Source organism: Triticum aestivum, chromosome 2A (assembly GCF_018294505.1).
Source record: "Triticum aestivum cultivar Chinese Spring chromosome 2A, IWGSC CS RefSeq v2.1, whole genome shotgun sequence".
NCBI lineage: Eukaryota > Viridiplantae > Streptophyta > Magnoliopsida > Poales > Poaceae > Triticum > Triticum aestivum.
Window position 1 is genome coordinate 531484472 of NC_057797.1, and position 7262 is coordinate 531491733.

At 44.5% G+C, this 7262-nt stretch overlaps 1 long non-coding RNA gene across 1 annotated transcript; it reads left to right on the forward strand.

Moving 5' to 3' along the window:
• The first annotated feature begins 1916 nt into the window (after positions 1–1916).
• LOC123189265 (uncharacterized) lies at positions 1917–7003 on the forward strand. Its single transcript, XR_006495684.1, has 2 exons — positions 1917–2642; positions 6430–7003. It is a non-coding gene; the product is annotated as an uncharacterized lncRNA (long non-coding RNA).
• Positions 7004–7262: the final 259 nt, after the last annotated feature.

Genomic DNA, 7262 nt, shown 5'->3' on the forward strand with positions numbered 1-7262 from the left:
GTTGGGGGCGTGCTACCAGAGAAAGCCAGATAAAAGGCTCAACCACATCAGAGGGAGAGATGTGCTAAATTGACCATAAGTAGCAGTTCACGCCGTTCTAACCCTAGGAAGCATCCCCCTCGCATTCCAGGGAATCCGCAACCCAGCGAGACGGAAAGAGGAAGGAGAAGCAAGGAGAGGCAGAGCATATCATCGACGCCGACGAGCACCAAACGATTCCCTCCGCAAAGAGCCACCCGCGAGCCCCCCACCGACTTGAGGACTCCGCCGCGCCTCCCCCGTATTGCGGCCCATTTAGATGGGAGGCCAGGTGAGGATGAAGACTAAATGGGGAGAATGGGGAGAGAGAACCGACGCGAGTGATTTCAGGCACCAATTTCGAAACCGCTGCCCACGACCCCCTCTCCCCTCTCTTCTATCGCTTACAGGTGGGCCTCGCCCATGTTTGTATGGGGACAAAACTGCCCCACGACCGCAGACGGGGCCAATCAGACTAGGTAGCACCTGACATATTGGGCGCGATCCGTGGCACGGTCGTGCGGCCAGGACGCGGCCTCCCGGTTTGGTTCGATAGTGCGCGTGCACTCTAAAGGTTTTAGGTATATTATGTGGGCCAAATTTGGCCTGATGATTTTTTAGGAAAACTTTACCTGATGACTTTAAGGTAAAAATTACAATCTAGACAAGGAGGTCCTATTCTTCGGACTGGACGATTCAGAGCCCAGGCTTAGTAAAAAAAACTAATATATTTTTTTTCCAAAAATGATTTTTTTGGCATGCAAAATGCTCAGCTTTGCGAGGTGCATGCAAAAATTCATAGTTTTTGGACATTTGAGGAGTTTGGGGCAAAATAACAGATTCGGCTTTTCAAAGAAACTTTGAAAAAATGCATTGTAGACTAGTTCTTCTTTTTCCACGAGCTCCTCAAATGCCCAAAAACCATGAAATTTTGCAGGCATCTCTCGCACCTGAGCATCTTGCATGCCAAAAAATTCAGATTTTTGCTATTTCTATTGAATTTTCTGTTCATCAGGTGCAGTTCACTCTGCACTCAGACGCAGATTTCACTATTCTTCGCATTATGCCAAGGACTACCCGACCCAATAAGCGCTCCTAGTGTGCTCCCGTTCGAGAAAAAAGATGGCACTGGTCACTCCTTTAGAAAAACAGTTCAAAAAGTGATGGTTCTTGTCTTGAAAAAATCTCATTTTTTTTAAAGATCTATATTATTGAAGAAAATTTTCATCAATGATTACAACTGGTCAAGGTTTTTGAAAAATATCCATGAATATTGAAAATATTTGAAAAATTGAAAATTGGTCATGTTGTTTAAAAATGTTCATAAGTTTTTTAGAAAAGATAACGTAACATCAATAGACCAAAGACAAAATAGACAGAGAACTGGACAAAAACCAAGATGGAAACTTGTAAAAAAACTAACCAAATAGCAAATAAAAAACTAATAGAGCATCCTTAATATTTAATTTGGAGTATCTCTTTAAATACCCATTGTATATGGAACATCGGCATGCGCATTAGCGGCACACAAAGTTGGTCTCGGACGAGTACATCAAGTGGCTGTGCAAAGGACTGGCAGCTCGAGATGACGTGTAGAGTTTGACATCAATGTGCTGGAAAGAATCGCATCACATATGTAGGGCAGTGACCCACACGACACTTGGGAATGGTATGAATACTCTCTTCTGGGAGGATAGATGGTTGAACGGCTTCAGAGTAGAGGAGCTTGTCTCGAACGGTTGCATAGGCACTATCAGATGGAGTTTGGGCGAGGGACATTGGCCAGGAACTGACGGCAGCAATGCTCAGTGAATTCCTTGGCTTGTGGTTGCAAGTGGAGCTCGACCAGAATGCCACAAATTCGATCTGTTGGGCTTGGGAGTCTAGTGGGAGAAAATCGGCTATTTGCCACTTTCAATATTGGGCTTCGCAAAACTGCCACTCTCAACATTGGCTTCGCAAAAATGCCATCCAGCCCGTGTGCATTTTGATTATCATGCCATTTCCTCTTTTCCATTGCTTTTCTTTTTCTTTTCCCATTTTCTGGCACCTGAAAGGACCAAAATACCCCTAGGCTGTTTCAACCTTATCTGATGCGTGTGTGGTTGGGTCGGATTGCTCTGACCTCTGAGGTGCTCGTCCTTGTCTCCGCCATAGCCCGCCGCCGTAGCTTACTGATGCCAGTGCGAGCCACAGCAGCTCACCGCCCTGGCTCCCCCACGCCTGCGCCAACAACCGCGGCTCGCCGCAGCCCGCCGTTGGTAGCCCAAGCCTGCGCGCGCTGGCGGAGCTCGCCGTCGCCTCGCTTATGCCTGCTCGAGCTCTCGTAGCTCGTCGACGGTGCTCGTCCAAGTCTGCACGAGCGGGCATAGCTCGTCCTCGCCTCTCTGATGCCTGCGCGAGCCGCCGTAGCTCGCCGCCCAGGCCCTGCGCAAGCAACCCCAGCTCGCCCTCGCCTGCGTGCTGGCGGAGCTCGCCGCACGGCATCCTAGACAGGTGCGCCAGCGACTTCGTGTCCCTGAACACCAGCACCATGGCAACATCAACTGGAGGCCCTTTTGATGGTCCGTGAGGACGAGACGAACGCGTGTGCAGGTGCTGAAAATGTAGAATGCAAGCAACCTGTAAGTCATGTTTGATGTACGCATTTACTTGTTCTTGGATTGCAATTTGGAAATTACATTAAGAATAGCATGTCACGTTTAGTTTCATGGCCTCGATCAACTGAGCAACAATACAAGAAAGAAATGCCACAAATTTCAGTCTATAAGCTACTTGCTGCAACCCGTTCTGCTGCACTTGTTGTAGCTTGTTCAAGGACAGGAAATGGAATTGTAGCGTGTAGTGGCAAAAACATGTAGACCTCAAATTTTAGTATATTGGCAAAGGAGATACATGTAAACACTACAACCATGATTCAGAGATTAATGCACGGGAGAAGTTAGTAGATCAGAAAATCAAGAGGCACACGAACAAATCATAAGGAGAAGCTAGCTAGTGCTAGTAGTTCTTCTAGTGTCTCATAGTACAAGGGGAAAAGCAGTGCGTCCTCGCTCCTCTGTTCTAGAGAAGAAGCCAGATAAGTATGCCACACAGATCCACTAGATGTTTCAGAGAGTAACTGAGTGAGTGCACACTGTTGAAAAAACAAGAAAAGAAGAAATACAACAGAAGCTCACTGACTTTGACCATCCTTGGCAATGTATCAGTTTATTAACTTACTGATGGCCTTTGCCTACATCATAGATTAATCTGAACCGAGTTCACATCTCACAAAATAAAACAACAATTCATAGATAAAACTGAAATGAGTTCACAGCTCAAAAAATATAGCTCACGGCTCACGGAAATTGGAGAAACTGAGTTCACATAGAAGAAAACTACTTGTGAGTTCACATCTCAAATAACTGTAACATCAATTGCATAGAGATCATTCATCCAATCTGTAGCTTCCTCTTTGGAGTCAACTTCTTTGCTGGAGCTGCAGTGGGCATCCTCTCTGGAGTAGTTGTTGTGCCTTGTGAAGAAGTACCCTCTCCCAGCAAGAAAGCAAGGCGGCTGCACATATATGTGTTATCACAATGAGATGAATATTTTGCTTCTCATTTTTATATTATTCAACACAGAGATATTTGTCGTTGTTGATTACCTTCTAGTGACCATGCCTGGGCTGTCTTGTAGTATTTGTTCTCTAGTTGGCCTTTGCGGAGTGCTAGGTTCAGTTGGCCTAGCTTCTGTAACGTTCTTTCTAGGCTTCCTCTTCCTGCAAATTAGATAAAGATATATTTTACCATGAGGTGATAATTTAAGCTTTGATATATAGAAAGAAAAAACACTTGCCTCTTTTTGGTTCCATTCAGTGGGCACTTGTAACTAGCTTGCCTATGACCCTTTTCACCACATTTCTTGCAAGTCACTGGGCCTCTAATCATTTTCTTCCCCTTAGAATTCGTTGGAGCAGTGCTACCATCATTGGAGCCGTCATTGACACCATCATTGGCGCCTTTCTTCTTGTGGCCACCTTCAAGACACCCTTTGATCCTCAATTTTCTGTTCCTTCCTTTGTTTCTTTTTGCAAGTGGTGCCCCCACGGCAAATGGCAGCTCCACTCGTGGCCACTGTGATTTATCTGTCATTGGCTGAATCTCTCTCCCGTAAGCCGCCTTGAATCTGTCCACAGAGTAGTACTCGTGCACAAACTGCTCAAGGTCTACTCTCTTTTGTGAGGTCACAAATGCCAAGACATGTTGACAAGGCTTACCAGTGTGCTGCCATTCAAGACAAGTACATGTTTGCTGATTTAGCTTCACAATATGCCTTTCACAATTCTTGCTATTGTCCCACACCTCTGCACTCCAATTGGCAGATTCCACAACTTTCAAATGCCCCAAACCTCTTGTATTTGCCCTCAGCTGAACCATAATTGCCGGCAGTATCCGTCCAGATAGAAGTCTTTCTCCAATCCTTCTCCTCTTCCTCCACAAAAGCATGATCATCTCTCTAATCTTGTCAGCTAGTTCAGCAACAGGTAAGTCCTTAATGTCCCGGATCCAATTGTTAAAAACTTCTGCTACGTTATTAGTGATGTAGTCACACTTGATATCTGGATTGAAGACACACCTCATCCACTTGAGAGTATGGTATTGACTTAGCCAGTTCCATACTTCATTTGATTCTTTAATAATTTTTGCCATATGTTCTGTGAACACCTCTTCCCTATAAGCCCTTGCTGCCGGATACATCCTTCCAAACCCATGGAACCTTTTCACAAAATTCTTCATAAGATGGTAAAAACATTCCCTTTGTTCAGCATTCGGGAACACATTCTTCACCGCATTCTCCAAGCCTTTGCACGCATCTGTGCACACTGCAAGAAGTGGAGGATCTCCTATTGCCTTCTTAAGCTGATTCATAAACCAAGTCCAATTGTTTTCCGTCTCAGATGCTATGAACCCAAAAGCAAGTGGATACATCCAATTGTGACCATCAACTGCTGTAGCCGAGGCTAAATGGCCATTCCACCTTCCATTCAATGCAGTAGAATCTATACTTAGATGTGGCCTACATCCTTCCAGAAAACCATCAATGCATGGTTTAAGTGCACAAAAAAACCGATGAAAGTACACATTACCATCTATTTCCAGTACTTCAATCTCCACAAAACTTCCAGGTGACCTCTTGAGTACCTCAGCCTTCCATCTGTACAGCATCTCAAAACTCTCTTCCCATTTACCATAAACCTCAGCGAGAGCTTTTTCTTTTCCCCTCCAAACCGTGTCATATGAAATTGTGACAGAGTGTTCTTCATGCAATTTTTTCCGTAATTCCTTAGCACCCATACTGGGTGAATCTCTAAGAATACTCACAGCCTTGCTAGCAACCCAGTTCTGAGATGGTGTTATGGTCTTCACCCTGCTGCTTGAAATACAATCATGTTGATCAACTAAGACCGTGACCTGTACATATACAGTTTTAGAAGGAATGGATGTTAGATAGTAAAATAGGACAGACATACGCATGTACGTAATTTATAATTAATAAATGGAGGTTAGACACTTATCCATATTTCACCTTTATAGTACATTTGTCATCCTGTAGGCTGCCAACAATTCTCCAAGGGCAATCTTCACTTGACTTGCAGAACCCTCTAAATCTCTTCTTATCTGACTTCTCCGTGCCTAGATCAAACTCTTCATTGATGGCAAATTGTCTTACAGCTAACCTGAATTCCTTCATTGATGGATACATAGTGCCAAGGTCCATTTTTGGCTGGTCCTTATCATATGTAATCACTACTTCATTTGGTATTGCATCACTAACAGGAATGGCAGCACCTTCATTATCGGTCCCCTGCTCAACCATTCTATGACGCTTTGGTTCAGTCTTACTCTTTTTCTCTTCCTCGTCATCCTTCAAGCCCAAAATCTCACATAGTTGATCCTCACTCACTAGTTCAATTCTACCTTCATCATCATGTGTCTCTACTATTTGTAAGTTATCCCAGTCAACTTCTATGATAGGTGGTGTTGGTTGTACAGTTGAAGAAGCCTCAACCAGTAAATATGGATTATCAGTACTAGTACTGCTACCAAGCGCGACCTCCGAATCATGCCTATTCCAGACAATTAGGAAAACATGAACACAAGACTGAGTTAGTGATCAGATTTCTACTATTTGTAATCATCCTCTAGTTCCTCAAACATAATTTACTACTTCCCTTCGTAATTAAGTTTACATTATGAACACTGCTTCTGTTGTAAATTGACAGCCTATCACTGCCACCAGGATAACAATGAATAAACTACCTTTGTTTAATTAATGCTTACATTATGAGCGCTACTTCTGTTGTAAATTCTTCTCAATAAGATGGTATATCATCATTCGGATTTATACATCAATGGTTATCAACAGGGAGTAGATCAGGGATGATGAATGTGCTTCCCACAGATTCCATACGTCACATGAGGAGCTTTGTTGAACTGGAGTCAAACGAACAAACCAAGGGAAAGGTAAAACGTAATACCGTCCAGAAAGATTGGGTTCCATGTCGCCACTGCGGTACTGGGTGATGGGCAGCACACGAAGCCGAGGAGATCGGCGGCGCGCAACGCCGAGGAGATTGGCGGCACGCGGCGTTGAGGCAATCAGCGGCGTCATGACCCAGGAGATGGGGGCAGCGTCCAGCGATTGACCTAAGAAGTCCTGGCGACCAAGGATGCGGCAAGCACGGTATTCACGGCGGGCAGCACGCACTCATCCGCTTCAAGTGCTGATCTGATGCCAAAGTACGTGAAGATAGCTACAGGGGTACTTCGGTCCTTTCAGGTGCCAGAAAATAGAAAATAAAAATAAAAACAATGAAAAAAGAAAAAATGGCATGGTAATCAAAGTGCATACGAACTGGGTGGCATTTTTGCGAAGCCAATGTTGAGAGTGGCAGTTTTGCGAAGCCCGATATTGAAAGTGGCAAATAGCCGATTTTCTCGTCTAGTGGCAACTTCTTGTCAAAGACGGCAAATGAGACAAAGTTTTTGGGTAGAGAAGTTCACTCACGGCTAACTTTACGTAGAAATTAAAGGCCCTGTTATAGTGCCGATTCTTTGCATGGCTTGCACTGCAAAACAAAATCTACACATCCGACCGTCTTGCAAGCTGTGGTTTGGACCATCAGGTGAGTTGCCCTTTTTGTGCACAAGAGGAAGAAATGATTGATCACATCTTTCTGGATTGTGTCTTCGCAAGGG